The sequence below is a fragment of the Hippocampus comes genome, unplaced genomic scaffold, assembly GCF_001891065.2.
Source record: "Hippocampus comes isolate QL1 unplaced genomic scaffold, H_comes_QL1_v1.1 scaffold51, whole genome shotgun sequence".
Taxonomy (NCBI): Eukaryota; Metazoa; Chordata; class Actinopteri; order Syngnathiformes; family Syngnathidae; genus Hippocampus; species Hippocampus comes.
In genome coordinates this window covers 785,061-807,420 of record NW_017805497.1, presented here as the reverse complement: position 1 = coordinate 807,420, position 22,360 = coordinate 785,061, and the positions used below count along the sequence as shown (strand labels likewise).

General features: G+C 41.9%; 1 protein-coding gene and 1 long non-coding RNA gene across 14 annotated transcripts in view; one reads left to right on the top strand and one right to left on the bottom strand.

The window, feature by feature from the left end:
• rbm47 (RNA binding motif protein 47) overlaps positions 1–11,454 on the bottom strand; it is a 29,510-nt gene extending 18,056 nt beyond the window's left edge. For 4 of the 11 annotated variants that reach the window (XM_019876510.1, XM_019876511.1, XM_019876508.1 and 1 more), the window contains exons 1-2: positions 8,942–9,156; positions 8,175–8,332 (exon numbers count right to left, since the gene is read on the bottom strand). The gene's annotated coding sequence lies outside the window, so the exon portion shown is untranslated. Of the gene's footprint in view, positions 1–8,174; positions 8,333–8,687; positions 8,864–8,941; positions 9,158–11,335 lie in introns of those variants that run through there. The other 7 variants (XM_019876500.1, XM_019876507.1, XM_019876509.1 and 4 more) reach the window with 5 other exon arrangements.
• Positions 11,443–21,541, top strand: LOC109519782 (uncharacterized). Of its 3 annotated transcripts, none has more exons than XR_002169028.1 (4): positions 11,443–11,541; positions 17,809–18,018; positions 18,126–18,184; positions 19,520–21,541. It is a non-coding gene; the product is annotated as an uncharacterized LOC109519782 (long non-coding RNA). The 3 variants fall into 3 exon arrangements; XR_002169026.1 differs by having other exon boundaries at positions 18,859–21,541; XR_002169027.1 differs by lacking the exon at positions 19,520–21,541 and having other exon boundaries at positions 17,809–18,014; positions 18,126–18,203.
• The last annotated feature ends 819 nt before the right edge of the window (positions 21,542–22,360 follow it).

The window sequence follows — 22,360 nt, the reverse complement described above, 5'->3', positions numbered from 1 at the left end:
CCATACGCGCTCACACTCATACCTAGGGACAATTTAGGGTGTTCAATCAGCCTGCCATGAATGTTTTTGGAATGTGGGAGGAAACCGGAGTACCCAGAGAAAACCCATGCAGGCCTGGGGAGAACATGCAAACTCCACACAGGAAGGCCAGAGCCGGGATCGAACCCAGTACCTCTGCACTGTGAGGTCGATGCGCACTGGACCACCGGGCCACCATAGTCTTAGGTAAAAATATTAAATATGTAGGCTAAATATCACAGGTCCACAAAAATGTACAAAACTATTCTTGATGATTTGTTTGCTCTGATTCCGAATCTGCCCTTGTTTTTTCTTTTGCACATTGGGTTTAAATAATAATGGCAATATTAACAATATTATTATTGTTATTATTTTATTTATTTTTTTATTATGTGTAACGTTTATGAATTAAGGGGTAGGTTCAGCCACATGAGGATTTTTTTGTGAAATGTCATAGCTATAAATTCCAACACGTGGAAAAATCCGTATCGAGCAAGCTTCATACTTAAAAATAACAAATGTAAATATCTCAAAAACCTGATGTGCTAGAAAACAGTAATGACATTTCTTCTAAATCAGCGTCAAAAATACATTTAGGGAGAGATAAAGCCAGCTCTGATTAAAATTTGTTGTTGTGTATTTGGTAAAATCGTGCGAAAGACAGAAAGTCCAGTTCAACATTTATTGATCATGAACAGAATCAAAAAAATAAATAAATAAAAAAGAAAAACTGGCATGGACAAAAGTAATGGTACCCTAAGATCAAATTTGTTGCATGCATCCGAGGAAACCACTGCAGTCAAATGATTTCTGTAACACTCAATGAGACCGCTAAAGTATTTCCCGGCGCCAGCTGGCTCTTGTGACAAGGGTGCCATCTCCAGACAACATGTTTTGGCTACTTCACAGATGCTCAATAGAATTTAGATCAGGCCTCATGGAAGGTCACTTCAAAATAGTGCAATATTATTTTTTTTGTTGTTGTTTTTTTTTCATTCTGAGCCAGTGTTGAGTTTTTCCAGCCATGTGGACTGGCACTTAATAGTATACGAGGACCCACGACTTGTGAATAAGAACGAGCTTTCTGACACTGGGCACATTTAGAATGCCTTCAGAAACTTGAAATTTAATTTCACCCTGCATAGATTCCAGACATACGGTACCAGATGCAGCAAAATGGCATCAGAACATAATCAACACTTCTCTGTGGAGTAGGTGCAGTGTTCTATTCTTTGTATTCTTCATTTTGACGCCCGTAAACTAAAAGCTTTGCGGTCTGCCAAAAAGCCTTTTTGCTAATTCCAGTCTTGCCGGTTTTAAATCAGTTTCCATTATAAGTTGTGAGCAACACCACCGTCAATTATTTTATATCTCAAGTTAAAATCTGTCAATGCAGCACCAGGTTTGTCCTTAAGTCTACTTTTCAGAGGCGGATCATTGATTGACCACAATGATCACTCAGAAGCAGGCTGGATATCCAAAGTGATTTGGACAATTCATTTTCAGCGCTAACTCGACTTTGCCACACTTAAACACATAAGGAAACAAAACAGTCTGCAATACAGACTAAACACAGGGCATTCCAGTCATTTTTGTCAGACCCACACAAGGGATGTGTGGAAGTTGAAACGCGACTTTAAACAATCTTTAGTACGCAAGCACAACACTATTATCACTTGCCGTGCAATTGCCGTAGTACGGGTGACACATTAACCAATGGCTCTGTTAATGAAGGACAAGCCATCACTGATTCTCCATTTTGGGTAGGCACACAAACACACACACGGAGGCTCGCGCACACAAATAGAGCAAAGTTTGCAAACGGACAAAATCTGCAGTCCCGTCAACATTGTGAAATCGGGAGTGAAGGCCAGGCAAAGTCATAAAGCCATTTAGGAGGCGGAGGAGAGCCCAATTCAGACATGCTATATAGCAGAAATACACATCCAGTCAAGACAAGCTCAAGTGGACTGAGTGACACCTGCACATGCTTTTTTTTTTTTTTTTTTTTTTTTTTTTTTTAGGAGAACAAGAAAAATGGCAAATTCCTCCTTTTGAGCAGTAAATGTTCACATGAAGTTCACATGCAACCAGACACAGGTATGGAGGTGATAATTATAGAACTGGCCATACATGCCTGCTATGAAACCAAACACACACAAATAGAGGTATAATGGCCAGTGTGTGTCATCAAATAACTCCAAAATAGTCTTTGCATGTTCATCCTTAATTTCATGTGGAGTGCCATTTTCAGTAAGAGCATTTTGCTGCATCAAAAATGCTCAAAAGGTTATATATATATGTGCCCGGAGAGATTAAAAAAAAAAATCTGCTGATGCCGAAATGCCACTGTCAGTAAAACAACACTTCCCAAAAAGGAAATGTGTGTTCAGTTGTAACACTTCCTCATTCAAAGGCTTCACCTCACATCCTGAAACAAGAGTCAGCCAATCGAAATGTCCCCCGCTTATCATTAACAAAAAGGACTCAGCACAATTATAGTGCTTTTCTGCCCCCCCGCCACACACACACACACACACACACACACACACACACAGGATCTAACATTTTCCTCTCCATCCTGGTGTGAGTCGAGTCCTCTTTTGCCTTCTCACTTGTCAGCTGACCCTCCCGTCATGTGGCGAGCGGCGAGCCAATAGAAGATCATGCGCAATCAATGCCAAGGTCAAGGATAAGGAAGGAGAGAAATAATAACAAGTTGGGGGAGCAAAGCAACTCAGAAAAAGCATAAAGTCAAATAAATGCAGATGACTAGTCTGACCGCCGAGCATTTAACCGCTGAGGCGTCAAAACGGTGGACAGTCATGTGAGAGTCTGCGAGCGCTGACGCGACACGGCGGTTTTACCACCTCTTCTTACAACTTAAACATGAAATAGTGGCATCACTATTTGCACAACACCGTCCAACATGCACCGGAGGACAAATTGTGTAACTCTGAGACCATCATTCAAGCGAGCGGCGTTTGTGTAAAACTTCAACCCTCACCGCTAAGATGGGACACTTTATGCACTCTAGAAAACTTGAATTAAGTCTTTTCATTCACCCTCCTAAACGATGTCAACTCCTTTTGACAATGAGCCACATTATGAGTTCCCTAAGTGCCCCAGTGTAACGGTGAAAATGACACAAATGTATAATCACCTCGTCATATTATCACGTATACAGTAATCCTCCACTTTATTGTGTTATTTAAGTCTCAAAGTGATTACAGCATGCGGGAGGGGAATTTTAAGGCTTGCACTTTTTAAAGCTTTTCATGTGGTCTCGACATATCACAGATTTTCACCTATCCCGGGTGGGTCTGGAATGTAACAAGAGGTGGTCACCACACGTATTAGCTGCTGCTTTTCACTGTTATTACTATACCCCCAACCCCCGTCCCCATAAGTAAGAGTTGTACAGTATATTGAAGTACATGTACTGTATGCTGTATTCCTTCAAGTACTATTAAAAATACATTTTGGTTTCATGATATATTATTACATTTCTTGTGATTCACTGTAACCAAAATCAGGTAGTTTAATGACTTTATGATTTTGCTCCCGTTGTTTTTTTTTTTTTTTTGCTTAACCCTTTCAGGAACAGCGGTTCCTGCAGTGGACATCTTATCATGTTTTCAGGTTACAGGGTGCCTGTCAAGGTTAATCTATTTTAATAAATTTCCATCCAATTGATTCAATAGTTCAATTCATGAAGTGTTCCCAATGAGTAGAATGCCACTTTGATGAATCCCCTGAAAAGGTTACCTTGACCAATCTTCAACTTTTTGTGTTTTAGCTATTTGCGAGACAATTTGTTCTTTTCACACACAGTCGCACCCACAAGCACACACTGGCAAAGAGGGAAGGATAAAAATAAGCCGGTTGGATTGCAGTATTAACACCCTCCAAATTCAGATTCCAAAACACACAATGACTAAGCTCCTGAGCGGTGTCACGAAACAGGGATTTTATGACAAGAAACAGAAAGTTGAAAAACAGTTCCAACTGTTCTTCATCTTATGAACGATGGACTGAAACTGCTCATGAGCAAGTGTGGGTGGTGTTTTATATTTGTTTGATTTTCCAAAGTGTCTTTGTTTGAGCAGCGGTAGGGATACAGGAGGTTGGGTTTTTTTTTTTTTTTGGTTTTGGTTTTTTTGCTGCCATTTTAAAATTATTTTATTGTGCAACCGTATGTCGAAACATCACACACACAAGTCTACACAGCAGCTTTGTCAATAATGCTGATACTAACACATGAGAGGTTTCCCGACTGGTCCAAGGTTGTTGCAACTAAAGAGACAATATTCATTTACAAGCCACGACCGAAATTATTTTAAAGCATACTTTAATTATTACCGATTGTTGCTTGAAGGGAGAAGGCTCTTGTTTTACAGCATAAAATAACGTGTGTTTTCTCAGACCAAACCCAGCTGTTAAACAAGACCATCAAGTCAACAGACAACTTCTTCCAGCACCAACTTTTGCGTCACAAAGCACACCTCGGTCGCCTAGCAGCCGAGATGACTGAGGATAACAATCATGAACGGTAACCCGACGTAGCGTTTTGAGTCTTTTGTGAAACCCAATACGGAAAAGTATACTTCGCTGTTTCCCTCTGGTCTCGCTAGTCCTCTATAAATGCTCTTGGGAAAACAAATCAATAGAAATACAAAACAGATAAATATCACAATAAGGAGACCCATAAGGGATTTTAGTAAGAAACGGGTTTACTAAATGGGTCATTGATATGTGTTCCGCGCGTCGGATGGGCAAACATTTGCTCACAAGTCACACCGTGCTGACAAAGACACATTTAGCAGCGTAATAGATGAGGAGAGCTTTTTAATGAAGCGTTTGTACTAAGTATGAACGGAGTGGTATGTACGGGTAATATCTTAACCATCACACATTCCCACAACTGCAATTCAGACAACGACCCCATTGTGTGTAAGAACCGGTATGCAGCAAAGAGATCGCGCAATCAGCTGCATCAAGCGTGCATGTGTGCGGGAACGAGCAAGCTAATATGTCTTCTCTTGATGTAAAACTAGTACTTAAAAAAAAAAAAAATCCCTTCTCATCCAAAAGAGGCAAAAGAAGGACGAAGGAAGAAACACAAATTGAAATGAGGCATGATAGCAGAAGTGGCATTCGGAGCAGAGAGGAGAAGAGGGTTCAGCTGTATCACCACACAATAGGTGGCCCGGGTTTCACCGGGGTCAAAGGTGGGACGATGCAAGACGGGGGGCACGTGGGGAGAAGGGACTGTTGTTGCAGCCTTCACAATGGGTGGATGTCACCTGTTTACACACGCGCATACTGCCCCAACGAGGCCGGAGCTTGTGCAATTACACGTTGCAAGCAGAATTTATGAGGAAATCAGACAAAAGTAAAAGTCCAATGTGGACTTTTTATGTTCACCCTGTGATTCTATGTGCTATGTATACCAGCTCCCTCCCACATTCCCAAAGCATGCATGACAGATAAACTAAAGAGTGAATTGTGTGGTGCATGTCTCCTGCTCAGTGAGTCCCAAATATTTTATAAAACTGTTTTTTTTTTGTTTTGTATTTTTTGTTTTGCTATGCAGTGTACCAAAGCCTCCGTCGGTAGTTTGCCGCTGGCCTCTCACTCACTCCGTCACGCACGACAACAAGCGAAAGATAGTTAGCAAACATCAGCCTCAGAGAGACATCTCCCTTGATAGCTAGCTATCAAGCTATCAAGCTAGCTAGCTAGAAACCATACAGCTGGTCCAAAGCAATGAGGATTTAAAAGCGGGAGTGATAATGCACCATGGGCCATGCGCATTATCACTCCCATTGCGAGTGATAATGCGCCAAATAAGTGAATGTGAGGCTTTGTAAAACACTTTGGGCACTGTATATGGTGTAAATTCACCAGTTCCCATTTTGATCAAATTGGATTTTCCAATTGTTGAAATGTGACATCTTTATTTCGGAAAAGTACACTGAGTAACCATTTGATTCCATTTGGAAATCGCTCATTGTCAACACAAATAGAGAATCGGAAATTTTTGTGCAAGTCCCAGCTCTAGTTCATGCAAGGGTTTATTTCTTTATCTACTTTTATGAAAATGAAAAATATTAAAAAGTGACATAAACCACATCTGATGCCCCGTCAATTTATGTTTAAAACAGATTGATTTGGACCGGCTTCCTGACATTTATATTTGTGTCCATGGGGAAAATGACCGATCTATTCAACATTATTTCTTGGACTACATCACACCGGTGTCTAATACTCGGTTGAACATTAAAGGAACTCCTGAGGGAGGGCAATGGAGGGGAAAGAATACCGCCATTGTGCTTTTCAGGTATGTGTGTGTTGGTCACAAACAGAGTTAGCGGCGGAGAGGAGAGATCAGATCTTCTTACAGTTATTTCATAAACAACACAATAGGACCAACAGGTTCCTTCCTTGCAGTCATTCTCTTCTTTTACTGGGCAACTTCTGCAGCAATTTTAGCGGATTAGGTTTATGGTACAAGCACGCACGCGCGCGCGCACGCACGCATGCACACACACACACACACAAACACACACACCAGACTTAGTGTTCCTTTTCCCATCATGCACATGAGATGGTCATGTGACAGTCATGTGACATATAGCTGCTTGAATGATAATAACTCTTTAAAATATATATACACGCACACAACTCTTTCACATTCTAGTTCCTTTTAATACCAACTGCCCTTTATTTCTCCCTGAAACTTGATATGGCTACGAGGCAATTGCTGATACCGCGCTTAAGGAAAAAAAAAAAAAAAAAAAAGAGATATGAATTCCTTTCTTGAACGACCATGTCCCTTTTGCAATGGAGTAGTGATTCTGTGAGATGAGATCCTAAGTCTTTTTGTGTTTCCATATGACATAATCTGTCATCAGTTCTGACCAGTACTTCGACACAACCGACGCAACTCGCAGCTCGTACACACACACACGCACACACATACAGACGCACACGCACACGCACACACACACACACACACACACACACACACACAGAACTATTTACAGTATTCACAAGGAAACTGGCTGGGATGGAGGACAACACACAGATACTTAAAGGGGAGTGTAAGCCACGTTTCATTGCACTTTTCAGATGAAAATGATACAAGGAAGTAGTGAGACTATAATACAGTGCGTTCAAAGAAATGAAAGGAAAAAAAAATGTTTTCAGGATTCCATTTAATATTTGAACCTCAAATTCAGTGTCCATGTGCTGCTGAGTGAGTGTTTAATATGGGTGTACCTAATGTTCTAAACTGATAGTTGATTAGTTGCTTGTTCCCTCAAATTGAAAATGATTTTCACAGTGTAAAACACTGTGAAAAGGTTTTCATTAACTCTTTAAACAACTTCTTACAGTCTTTAACACTTTCATTTCCAGCTTAACACAACGTATAAAAAAGAGAAAAATCACTCGATCACAATTTGGCCAGAAGAGGCATCATTTTAACTGCCATGTACATTGCTATTGTACTTGAGTGACACCAACAATCAGCTCCAAATTCCTTGTGTGTCTGACCTATGGGGTGAATCAAGCTGATAACCTGATAGGATAGAATGGAGCAACTCCCATTATCATACATGAACTTCTTGATACAGTTGTTTGATACCAAAGTCAAATATATGCTTTTACCTTTCACATCCAATGTCCCTGTGACCCTCAAAAGTGCAGCATCACATATACAACGAGCCAATCTCGTTTGTACATCAACAAGATGGCCAAGGCTAAAGCGGCACCCTGCTTAACCAGTTTTGGGAAAACATATCCACGAGATGACGAGACAAGACAACATCGCATCTCACGCACATATGCACACATGCACACGCACACGCACGCGCGCGCGCACACACACACACACACACACACACACACACACACACACACACACACACACACACACACACACACACACACACATTTCTGCACAAATAAACACAGACGCTGTCCCGTAACCTTGCAGTGAAGGTTAGAGCTGTCAGCTGGGTCAGTGTGAACACTGAACCAGCTGAAGAAATGTCCTTCCAGATACCCACTGTGTGTATCTCTATCAACCCAGTGAGGAAACAGACGCGTTTCTAAATAAGCTCAACGGCCCATCACGGCATGACACTAACCTGGAGGATGACTGAATGTGTCCTCTTGGGCGATTTGGTTCTTCTGCCGACGTTTTTGGACTAACGGGGTTCACGTTCTCATCTTCACTTCCTCTTTGCCTTGGTGTTGTCCGTCAGGTTCTGTGTGGTCTGTCGTTGGCTGCCAAGGTACCTCCTGTCTTCAATGAGAGGCCCCCACCACCACCACCAGGAGCACAATCAGAAATGTTCTGACACGGTTAACGTAAGTATCACAATCACAAGTGCACCGAAAAAGAGGACAAGCCAGAATTTCTGTTCCTCATTTGGTGGTTTTTTTGGATTCTGACTCAGATCCTCTGTTTGCCTCTGCTCCAGTCACGACAGCACTTCTTGTAGACGCAACAGCCGGAGACAAGAACAGAACTTTTTTTTTTTTAAGAGAGGAGGGTATTAAAACCCACAAGGTCTTCAAATGGAGGAGAGAGGGAGTACAGAAGGTGAAGGTGGGAGGGATGGAGGGAGTAAGGGCAGCGGTAATTAGTGAGTCTGTACCTGACTCTCACTGACATAAGCCCCACATTCCTCGGAACCGAAGAGGGGAGGTGGATGAGGAAAAAAGAGGGGAAAAGTTCCAGCACACTTAATGAACCACAGGAACCCATCAGAGGACCCCCTCCACACACACACACACACACACACACACACACACACACACACACACACACACACACACACACACACACACACACACACACACACACCATGACCAGCACCAGCACTCGCAGAGAGGAGAAAACCTTCCTTACAGCACACCATCGCTGACGTGTCACTCCAGTTTTCAGGTGGATGTCAGCTGGACACACGTCACCGCTGGCACTCTTCTCCGTCCATTGGTTTTTCTGCTTCTGTTCTCGATCCTTCTTTCTCTTTCTTTCTCTTTGCACCTGTGTACGGTGTACACACTGGCTCCTTCACAAAACTCACCAAACCAGAATGGGACTGCCCAAACCCCCAACACTACTCCCTCCCTCCCTCCCTTCTTTGCTATCGCTCCGGATAGGAAATGCTATCCTTGTGTGAGTGTGTGAGTGTGTGTGTGTGTGTGCGCGCGCATGTGTGTGTGGCTCTAGCCAATCTTTGTCCTAGTCTGCGCGCGCGCTTGTGTGTGTGTGTGTGTGTGTGTGTGTGTGTTTGACAGGAGCTGCGTGTGTGTGTGTGTGTGTGTGTGTGTGTGTATGTGTGTGTGTGTGTGTGTGTGTGCGTGCGTGCTTAACGGCAAAAACCTGAATCATAGACGCCAGAGCAACATTCCACCTAAGGGCAGCACACCTTAGTACAAGCCTTCCCTAAGTATCACATCCACCGCAATGTCCGTAATGCTATTGGCTCCAGGTGAGCTTTACGCACTGACTAATGTTTACAACCGCCGAGGACACCACACGCTGCTTTCATGCTATGCGGTTCCCTCCCATGACGTAGATACCGGCGTAATGACAACTTTTAGGAATAACAACTCACATATACTCATATTTCTATGTCCCCTGTTGTGATCCCAGGGAGAAGATGGCTGCCAGTTGGGGGTGAGGTTGGGGGTTGGGGTGGGGGGTTGGGAAAACTCTCTCATGGGCAGTTTTCTCATTCCTCTTTGGAGTTTTTGTAGATTTTAAAGCAAGTAGAGCTGAAATGGCCCCCGAAAAGTCTTGAGATGATGATTATTCTTTAATGAATTTACTCATCAATCATGATTAACTGTTGGTGAAATTAATTTCTTAATGCCATCAATTAGCTCTACTTAGAGACTATCCCAGCTCTAACATCGGGCAAAAGGTGCACTGCACCTAAGCCAGGACGCCAGTCCATCACAAGGCACATACACCACCACCAAAAAATAAGGCATATCTGGATTTCAAGTGAAATTTCAGCATCAATCTAAAAATGATGGATAGCCTTGATAGGTGACCATCACTTCACAACTTGATGTTCTCTAACAAGGAGCTAAACGGTAAAATTCACAACAGGTGTCTGATCCAATCATTGATAGAAAGTCTTCCCAGATGAGTGAAAGCAGAGCGGCCATATTTTTCACCTGTTTTCATTTCCTGTAGGCCTGACAATTCTCATGGTACTGACGGGGGTTTACAAAAAAATATTTTAAATATATTAACCCTTTCAGGGACAGCGGTTACTACAGTGGACCGCTTATCATGTTATCGGGTTACAGGGTGCATGACAGGGTTACGATTTTTTTTTTCCCAGGGTCCCAAATCAAGTGACGGCCCGTATATTTGTATTTTGTAACCGGTCTTTCATTAGGGACTTAACCGAGTTAATTGCAGCCATTGATAACATATAATAACTTTTTTCACCCATTCATTTTCCGATCCACTTTATCCTCACGAGGGTCACGGGGGTGCTGTAGCCTATCCCAGCCCAGCCATCTTCAGGCAGTAGGCGGGGGACACCCTGAACCGGTTGCCAGCCAATCGCAGGGCACACATAGACGAACAACCATCCGCGCTCACACTCACACCGAGATACAATTTAGAGTGTTTAAGTGGGAGGAAACTGGAGTACCCGGAGAAAACCCACACGAGCACGGGGAGAACGTGAAAACTCAACACAGGGAGGCCGGAGACAGGATCGAACCCACGACCTCTGCACGGTGAGGTCAACTCGCTAACCACTGGACCGTCGACGAGTGGAAAATTTGGGCTTCAGGTTGATTAGCTTGACATGGTAGCGCATAAGAGGCTGAGGTCAGATTGAACAAAAAAATACAACATACACATTCACGTACTGGATGCACTGCTGGCAAGAGAAACGCTACAAAATAACGACTTTGAAGTAAATTAATAGTTTCAGGGAAGAAATGTTTGAATTGACTTTGTAAAAGTAGGTCGTTCCCCCTGATAATGGTTAGGCCAGCAGAGAAGGCCTTGTTGGCCCTGATGGTCAACCAATGCCCAAATTACAGGCGGCAACCCTGTTCGTTTGTTAAGTACTACCGGCTCAACTGGTGAGGTTTTTTTTTTTTTTGGTTTATTCGTACGTGCCTCTCGTTGAAATGTCGTGACTTCATCACTTCCGCACCCACCATTCAATGTCGTCACAGCGCGTGTTTGATCATGCAGAGAAGTTTAAACACACCGCACAACAGCATTCCCCATTTCATTCAACTGTACGTGCGTGTGCTTACTTACCTGAAGATCTCGCAGGAATTAAAGTGGGGCGGGACGAATGCTCTTCCGTCTTCCTTCCCTCAAGCTCTTCGCAAACACCTTGTCGTCATGGAGATGAGGACGGCCAGAGCCTCTCCGAGCGCTAAGGCAACCGACAATGCTGAGGATAGAAGAGAGGAGGAAGCTGGATTTCTGTTTGGAGCAGCAACACACATACACATGCATAGGTTAGTGTGCGCGCGCACACACACAAATGCACACGCACACGCACACGTTGCTCGCGCACACAGTAGGGAACTTGTGTGAATAGGAAACTGAGATTGAGTCAGATGTGCTCACACAGAGAAGTAACTTTTCAACAGCGGCGGCTGAACTCTGTGCTGGGAGGAGGCTTGAGGCCGTTGGACGAGTTGCTCAACGCACAAATGCTTACTTAACAGATACTTATTGACTTAAAACATCTATCAGGTTTTACAAAAAGTCCACAGGCACAAGCGTATGAGCAAGGACACTAAATTTACACCATGGCCATGAAGCAACACGGTTCCTCCCAAGTTGTCATCAAGACAATGAAATCATTTCACGAATAAGAGTTTATCTCACACATTCATCGTTTCACCTTGTTTTGATTTTACTGTGCTTTCGATCACATCACATGGTGCCTTCATCTCCATTTAAATGTCCTCAAATTGACTACCTACAGGGATTGTTGTCCTAAATCAAACCCCCCCCTTGCCCCTTAATATGTAATGCTATAGTCTGAATTAATACTTTTTTTTCATAGATTATTGGGCTTCCATACTGAAGTTGACAGAATGTGTAAACAGTATTTGAAACATCCGACAATTTTCTGTTGCACCTTTCTCCTTATTCGGGTTACAGGTGTGCTCGGGCCTATCCCAGCTGACCTTGGGGGAGAGGCTGGGCACACCCAGGACTGGTCGCCTGCCAATCACAGGGCACATATAGACAAACCATTCACACCCGCATTGACACTAGAGGATAATTCAGAGCACAGGTGTCAAACTCAAGGCCCGGGGGCCAGATCTGGCCCGGCACATCATTTGATGTCCAACTCAACCATGCTGTCTTCTATGATGCTTGCTAAAATTTGTTCCAAAACGTCAAATTCTTGTTTGCAATATATACGAGAGCTATTGTAAGTTTTCTTGTTACCAAAACCCTCATTACAGTAACTTAACTTTTGCTTTAACTGTAAAGTGTCACATGTCGTCATTTTCTTAAAAATAACAGCCTAAGTCATATTTTGACAAAAAACGATTTTGTGCCGACGCATAGCTATACGTTCAAAAACAACAATTTAAAACGTTTAGCTGAGGTCAAAGGTGAGCTGCTATGTCAGGCCCTTCAAACCAATAGGGCTTATTAAACCATAAATTGACACAATTTATGGCATGCAGGACATAACGTCTCTATAAACACTTTTGGCCCAGTTACAAATCAATCGATTTTCTCAGAATTCGCTGAGGTCTTCATATGCCTTGTCTTTTGAACATCGGTAAGATGAGGCAAATAGAGCTGGAGAGTTGATCATTTTGTTAAAAGAACATGCTCTCTTGAGTAATAGAATACCCCGCAACGCAGTAGTAACAGCAAAGGAGATAAAGACAGTTTTGCTTCATGGGTGTGCCGGGGTCATTGAGAGGAATCATGATGATTTGATTGGTTTTCTATTTGCCGACAGAGTAACAAACGTGCCGAACTACAATTGGTGCAATTAACCTGAGTATAGTGCCATTACAGTGCATCAGCAGCTATTGTAAGTTACACACACACACACACACTAACACACACACACACTAACACACACACACACACACACACACACACACGCACACGCACACACACACGCGCACACACATGCACACACTAGTTACTAAGTACGTATTCACCACTTAGCGCAAAAGCATGTTGTGTTAGTTTGACGTGAATGTGACTTTCAAAATACAGTGCTTAAGAAAGCGTTTTTTTTTTTTGTTGTTATTTTCACAAGCAGCTTTGCATGGAGGGTCTGATGGAAAATATGTCACTTTGTCATCTCTGTCTGCAGTTAGATTATTTGGGACATGTACAAAAAAAAAAAGGAATACAACGGTAAAAGCCCTTTCACGTGTCAGAATATTAACTAGATTTTGTAATATACCACTGACAATAAACAATGTGATCACTCAGGTGCCATGTTTTGTTGCTTGCTTTTGACTGGAATTTGTAAGGGAGTTTTTTTTTTCATCCTGGGTTGTAGCATTTTGTGTTGGCTCTCTCTCCAGCCAGCCTCAATTGAATCAGATTAGTAGTGTAGCGTTAGCACAGTGAGGTCGTGACTTGTAGGACTACCTCACAGTTCAAATTTCAGCTTCAGCTTTCCTGTGTGCAGTCAACGTATTTTTGCTATGCTTGCATGGTTTGCTGATACTCTGACTTCCATGGTTGTGTCGCGCCGGTGGACACATCAACCTGCAACAAGTAGTCAACCAAGCCGTCAGATGGGATAGAATAAGAGCAAAAGTGCACAGTGTAGGTCATTGTGGTGACTCTTACCAATGTGTGTGGCTTTGTTTGAAAATTGTTCTGCTACCTCATGCACCATTTCTTGTAATACGATATGAATATGCAAGGAAGAATCAACAAATGAGCTGCGATGCATGAATAAGGCTAAAGTTCTTACCTAGCTGGTACTTTTCCACTCAAGCAACTGTAACTAGGTGTGTGGCACCATGTAAAGTCAGTTGAAGGGCACACTGAGCGTGTGCGTGCGTGTGCGTGCGTGTGCATGCGTGTGTGTGTGTGTTGGTATGATGCCTCATACATTGTAATTGGCTTTTGATGAGTGAGACAGATCAAATCCAAACGGATTATCATCGCCAACACACACGTGCATAAGCACACGCACACACACACACACACACACACACACACACACACACACACACACACACGCACACACACACGCACACACACACGCACACACACACTTGAGGTTTTCCCGTGGCGCAGTGGCAGTGTTTGGGAGTCACTGTATTATAGAAATCGGGTTCAACATCTTGTCAAGACCTTGTTTTGCATGTAGGACTCCAAGACAAATCAAGGGCAATTAACTGACTCGTAACAGATAAATAAAATACTGCACTGTGTCACCGGAGACTGTTGAAGCATGTATAAGTACACCGAGTAAAACAAGAAGGTTTTAATGCAGCATTGTACAGGTTGCTGTAAAGCTTAAACCTTGATTGAGAAAATTCCAGGTCGGCTTAAGCCTGCGCGACCCGCCATCTCCAGCTGGGCCGATTATTGAATATGGTTTATGCACACAAATGCGACCCTTGGCCACACACAAACACAACACATACTGTACAAAGCAAGCAAGAGTCCTGTTGTGAGGCGACATTGATGACGCGTGTTGGACGGGATAATCTTGCCAGCTGGACTCCCACCCGTGGCTCATTTGGATGAAAACCATGCCATGTTTTTCCCCCCTACTTTCTGATTAAACATGTCATGTTCAATGGAGTAACTTTACTATATTTTAAATCAAACCGCGGCGAATAACAAAAACGGAGTCAAATGCCATCTTAAAAGCTCACTTCTTACGTAGTCTATTCCAATATTTTCTCGGTCCCCCATGTGGAAGGCAGCGCTCATGAAAAATGTTGCCCCCTGCTGGTGTTATGGAAGAGTAACACCATAATGGTACATAGACTACTCATAATGCCTGGCGACAAATTGACTGGAGTCTATTTGTAGTAAGTCGCTATGGAGCAGATAGTCTTGATTCGATTAGTAGTATCAGAAAACAGAGAAAACACGTTCACACCTATGGAAACTTCAATAAACCGAGCATACATATTTTGGGGATTGTGGCAGGAAGATTGAATGCCCAGTAACTCCCATATGCACAGACAGAAAAGGTGATTTTCACATAGCAATGCCGGAGCTGAGATTCAAAACCAGACACTGGTGCTGTATAATGGATAGAAAGAGTCTACACGCAGCGGTTCAATTGCCAGGCTTTTGTGACATTAAAAAAAAAGAAATCTTTTCAAAAGGAGAAGTAAAAATAAGCAATTTAGATAATATGGTTGCACAGACCTGCATACACTCTTAGTGGGGGGGATGTGGCTGTTTATAGAATTAACCAATCACACTTGAACTCATGTTAAGTGTTTCATCGAACCCTAACACATTTTTTTCCATGTGCATTTGGGAAATTCCAAGTGCGTTTTTGCACAATTTTGAAACCAAGGTTGAACTTTTTGGCCACAATTCTAAAAGACAATCTTATTTTTAGAGAGGGAGTGCACACTTGTGCAACCACGTTATCTCAGCTCTTTATTTTTATTCACTAAAAAAAAAAAAAAAATATATATATATATATATATATATATATATATATATATATCAAAATCGAGTCGTAAAGATTATACAGTAGGCCACATTATGTCACAAAAATAAAGCATTTGAACAAGGGTGTGTCGACTTTTTATATGTAAAAGTCCACACTGGAAGGAAAAACTAAGAACCACTGGGTCACCATGATGATGTTGTTGCCTAATGTTGCCTGACCTTTGTATTGTATGCAATGGTAAAATGAATTTCCCCTCAGGGAGGCATTGCCTGCCAGGCATTTTCTGCTGCAATGAATTAAATGAAAAAGTCAATGTTGTGAAAGATCATTTCTCCACTACAAATATTATAACTTTTTAAAAAAAAAACTTTCTTTAATCTGTGCCAATGACATATAATGATAGGCAGGGTACGTTGCTTTTTACACTTGAAGGCAGACAGTACAATTAACTTGGGTATCCATCTGTTGCCATTATTACAATAGAATACAGTAATAGATTCGTGTTCAACTAAACGTACAGGACAAGACTTAATGCAGTGTTAATAAATTTGGGAGCAAAGTGTGTTTAGATCCGACCGTTTTTGTAAGCTTTTTTTTTCCATTTTGCTTCCACTTTGAAAAATATTTGACGTGTGCTGTGGAGACATGGACAGTAGGTGGCAGCATCTATCCTATTTGTCATCGAATGGTTGTCAAGTGTGAATGCAGAACGTTTCAACACAGGAGTCTATAAAATTCGACTTTTACAAAGATAATTTTCTTTTTTGTTGTTGTTTTAATCCAACACCAACAATGAGGGATTTATCAAAATATATATTTTTAAAATAAATTTAGGTGCACACTACTTTTGAACTGCACTGGGTGACATGGTTTGGTATTTGCTACTTCTACAAAATTATAAATTAGGATAATCAAAATAGAGACAGTCGTGCAGAGCAGAGGAAAGGAAGGGAACGAAACAGCACAGTGCTTGCTGCGAAGGAACAACTAGTTTGTGACAACTGTCAAAGGTCTGTACTTCTACAGAGAACATCCATATGGAGGAAATATGCTGATCTGCAGAGGAGGACTGTGGGTGACAAAAGTAAAAAGCCTACTGTAGAATTCTAAATAGCCCATCATCACTTATGCAGATTACACTAATCTCCTGTAGCCTTTTCTTCCAGAACGAAAGCTTCTCCAGCAGCATTGGAAATACTCACCCAACCCCTGTCTCCCCCCAAAAAAATGTTTGATATTCATCCTTTTTACATATGCTTTTGGAAGCGTTATGGGTCTATTCCCATCATTCTGTAATAGATGATTAGACCCGCGGATACCCACTTTAATCAGAAGTGACTGTTTTTTTAGAATTGAATCCTCATTGTCAAGTCCTATGTCATCAATTCAGTGTGTATGTGTGTCATGAGTGAAGCAGGTCACAAAGAGGTGGACCACTGACCATCATTTATTGATGCCACTGCAGTCCAAGAGGGTGTTTAATTGCAACAGTAAGAGCACAGTAGCCTGTAGGGCTGAAGCTAACGCTCACAAACAACTAAAGGTGGATTTTTTGAACCATGATAGCCGGAGTCCTCGGGTTTCGGCTACTTAACAAACAATAGTCGTAATTGCTCAGTGGTGTTTAATTGCAACAGTAAGAGCACAGTAGCCTGCAGGGCTAAGACTCACGCTCACAAACAACTAAAGGTGGATTTTTTTGAACCATGATAACCGGAGTCCTCAGGTTTCGACTACTTAACAAACAATAGTCGTAATTGCTCAGGTGGCTCAATAAGGCCAGGTCAGTAAAAGTGGAGTAACATATCGCAGTCACCTTTCATATTTTTGTTATCCACATGGCTGCTCTCAGGATGTAACCCTTTATTTTTGATATCCACTTGGCTGCTCTCAGGATGTTAATTGAATTATTTTGATTTTTTTTTTTACATCACCCATGGTTTAGTGGTACATCTGCCTGATGTCCATGCAGGTGGAGTTTGGAACCTGCTCAGTGACAGCAAGAATGTGTGTGAATGGTAGTCCATGGTACTGTATGGGCTCAGTGAAGAAAATAATGCTTTTATATGTACCATCATCACATACCTGCACCGTTATTCTACCACTTCATCTTTCTCTTTATTTTCTCTAGCTGTCCACATCTTCGACATTCCGCCTCCATCTGCTCGAGCTTTCCCGTAGGCAGCGGCCATCTTCCAACATCTGCATTCAGAGAAACCGCTAAAGCATCAGTTTCTGCATTATGAGAAGAAGATTGACACCCTGTCTCTGCCGGAGAACACTGAAAAGAGAACTTGAGCAACAAGCCTTCCAAGCTGACCGTCAGCCTACTCAAATGTATGTCAAATTCAATATTCAATTACGCATCCATTACATTGGGCATTTGTACCTAACGTTGAGGCCGGTGGGTGTTTGTTCTTTAATAAACACTTGTTGTTTTGCTACCAGACCAAGATTTACTGGAGGAGATGATGATGGACAGCCGCTTCAACATGTTGCAGCATATTGTGAGTCCAATCCTGTGTGACAAAAAGTCCCGTCTCAGCCCAAACACAATTTTCACGACACTCCCGCTGACCATTAAAGTGCCTCGTAAGGTAGCCATGCGTAGTCGTTCTCCGCCATCTGTTTGTGCAGTATCAGAAAATGGAGGAATGGGGGGGGGAAACGAATGATGGACTTAAGATGCCATTTGTATTCACATCTGCGCATATCGTCAGCCCAGTTATACTTGTCAAATGATGCATCGGTAACAGTGGCAACTGGGAATCTGTAAATGACACAATAAAACAAGTGTGATGAGACATATACAGACAAAGAGTGTGTGTGTGTGTGTGTATGTGTGTGTGTGTGCGTGCGCACGCACTGGGAGGGAGTAAAACAGAGCTAACAAGCCGACAGGTCGTTTGTCTGGTGCCATAAAATTGGCAACCAAGCACACCAGGGAGGTAAAAGTTGAAAAAAAAATGGGGACGCCTTACAGAACCACGGAAAAGAAAACAACACTTGTTTTTGGCTTGATGTTAAACATGTACTCAAGTGGATGTATTCGTTAAACAGCACTAAGCTCAGGGGGATGTCTGAGGTGGACCACGTGGTTAAAGTCGGTGAATCCGCATTAGCAGGGATAGATTTTAAGAGGTGATTTCAAGAAACAAAAACATTCACCCTTTCTTGACAGACTGGAATCCGCTGCAGGACTTGTCTCGTGGTTTCGTGTCCTAAAGCAACATGAACAAACTTACAACTCAGAAAGCAAGACAACTGGCCCGCGGCTTAACCTGGGAGACGCACACGCACACGCACACACACACGCACACGAACACGCACACGCACCTAATAAATATCAAGGTTTGACTTTTGGCCTGTGGACTCCTGGTGGTCCCCAGGAAACCACAAGTGGTCTCTCTGAGTAATTTAGGCTGGATTTAAGATGCCAAACCTCACTGATGATTTAAAGCCTATATATTTTTCCAGAATTTCCCTGCACATTTCAAGTGACACATTTTTCAATGGCCTTGTTTACATTCACTGAAAACATAAAACAAACCAGATGCGGGACCGAATTTCGCATACTGTAAATAATGCGTCAACACATGGTAGTGACAACACAGCAGTAAAGTGGGGGATGAGGGGGTGGCGTGGATGGTGGTTGGTCTTTACAGCTTATCAGAGAAAAAAAAAAAACTCTCTCCAAGCATGAATGTCTGTGCACAACTGCACATGCAATGTACGCACAGAAATATGCCTTCCTGACACTTTTCAAAAATCTACTTGCAAAATTTGCACAACACTCCTCAATTGGCGTTAACGTGACCGGCAAGTTTAAAATTCTGTTTCAGATGGTACAAACTCCATTGAACGAAGCCCCTTTGGAAGTCCCACAGGTTCAAACTGTGCTCAACTGCACGCGCTCAGTGTCTGGTGAGCAAAATGAGCAGCTGGTGAAGAGAGTGTTGGAAAAAAAACATTCACTCCCGACAAACTGCTGCCATTCAGGTAAACGCGCAGTCATGTGAAAAGCTGAGAACTAGTTAGCGCTGAGACAATCTTTAGCCTTTCCCTTGTCAAAGGCAACTGCCTTGTTTTGTTCAGTACGAGTGCTAGAGACACTGCAGCTTGAGCTCAAAGCGAAAATGAAAAAAATGAAAAGAAAAGTTGCAATAAGTAGAAGAAAGACAATTGGAGTCGAGGCCAAAGGCAGCAAACACAGTTTGAATTCAGATCTGCTGCCCCTCCTTCAGTGTGTGTGTGTCAGGGAAGCTCCTCTGCCTTTGGCTTCCTCTCGTTTGCTTCAAGCAGTGTAATTGTGATTTCACGGCCAGTTGGATTCTGTCACTCCCAATGACTTTGCCTTCTATATAAAACCGTTGGGCATGTATTTAAACTGAGAGTGATGGGGCGGTCACCTTAATAATGGATTTTCTCCGAGGCAGAGAAGCAAATGTGCTTGAGATGAGGGCACTGTTGAATTTTTTTCTGTTGTTGGCTAGACGCAACTTATTTGCAGTCCAAAGTGGCATTGACTAAATGTCTGCTTTTCATTAATAATTCAAATGCAAAAAAGAAGTTCTCTGCTGGCCAGAACACAAACAGAAGCACTGACCCACATCCCATCAATTGAAAGGATGTTTGGAGAAGATTACATATTTTTTTTAAAAATGCAAACTGCGAAACGCCATAGACGGCCAAACAAATTCATAGCATTGCATCCGGTTTTATAAACTCTGAAGCAACGGATATTTGAACGCAAACCGTGCAGCCACCCGTGTAGACAGACATAACACCCATAGGCGTATATTCTTTATCCTCTGTAAGAATATTTTAAAAATATTAAAATTCAGTGAAACTCTTGTGTGCATCTGTATTACACTGCCCCTTGGTGGCCACGCTAAGCATACCAGGAGGAGCCCGACATGGGTGTGGAACTCACTGATGTTTTCATTCATTTCAATAAAGGATGCTTTTTGATCAAGAAATGATTTTGAAAGAATTGATTTGGAGCAAAATGTTTGCAATTACTGTAGTTAGGATCACAATTTTGGGACAGACTTTCAACCAAAATAGAAAAAAAAAAAATTGTAGCAAGAAATGACAACACATTTTATTTTCATGTATGGGCCACATAAAGGCCTTGAGTTTCAAGGTGGGGTAATAAAATTGTATATATTGTATTGTATATATTCTGGAGAAAATACACGAATTAATAAAACTGAAGTTTCATTTTCTTACATAAAATTGTCTTAAAAGTAAAACTGCTAGCCAAGTGTGGTATATCTCCAAGTTGTAGATCTGATGCAGACAGCCGAGTCCGTTTTAAGATGCTGTTTATTCTCACAATTGGTTACATTGATAACGTGTACAAATCAGTGAGCAGCAAACAGGAGCCTACACATCCATTGGCAGGAAATGGAGTGTGTTGTTGTTGTTTATGAGAAACTGGGAGCCCTCTGCATGCATCCTCTTCCTCCTCCTCCTCCTGCAGAGAACTCCCAGCTCCTGGTGTATAGTTGCACTTTTTTTTTCTTCTGCAAAGCGGAGCCTGTTGGAGCGTTGCGAGCACTGAAACAATGACTCAGAGTGAGACTTCAACAGCCTCCATGAATAAAATCAGTATATACTTTTATAAAATAGAATAAATAAAATAAAAATATTTCTGTTCAGTACATACAGTCTTCCTCTCAATCGCCCTCGGGCTTGCAAGGTATTGCAACAACTCTTGCCATGAAAAGAATGCATAGATAATTGCCTATCAGGCGTCAACTTAATTGACAACTGTGAGAAAAAAAAAAGTCATTACTTTCCTTGTTTTTTCATATCTACAAGTTATATGTTACACTTTGGCCATTTGGTGAGTTAAAAAAGAAAAAAGGCATTTCAATAAAATAGAAGAGTAAAGACATTCAAAATGAAAGGAATAGCTTATGACAACAATAAATGGCAAATGTTACCTTACATGGAAAATATGTACATACATTTGTCAACCCGTTCACATTTCAATCAGACAAAAGGTGGCGAGAAGGGCTACTTATTGTTGCCAGGTGATTTTCCTGTCAATGGGAAGAATGTGCTCATTTCTCATGTGTGTTGCTTTCGGGTTTTTTGTTTGGATATAAATAGTTAAATCCATAAAAGAAAAAGAAAAAAAAGCTCAAAAGGTTCTTGTGAAAAATAAGTCATGTTAGGAGAGTGCGGCACTGGTGAAAACAAAAAGACAGGAAGTAAGGATGTATGCAGTTTAAAAAAAAAAAAAAAATTAATTGAAGCACACAAACGCCTGGACACACGTCAATAGCAGCCAAAGGGAACTTCCTATTTGCTTGAAGCAATATCCACATGAACACGGGCGTTCCGTTTTGTTTTGTTTTTTTAAATACCGGTAACATAAATGTCTTCGGCAGATTTACATTGGAATACAAAACGAGAATTTGCTGCCATCAGGCCAGAGCGTCTTATGTCACAATTTGGTAAACGTAATATATTTTCACAAATTTAGACTATTAGTCAGTCCACATGTGGGTAGTATTTAGTTTAATGAATTACTTTATTTATACAAATTATTGACCAATCTAGAGTGTGGAAAATGGCACGCTCTCTTTGAGAAAGCAATGTTGAAAAAAACCTGTCGTGAACCGATGAAGAGTGAAGTGTGTTACACTCCAAACAAATATCTATTCATCCTC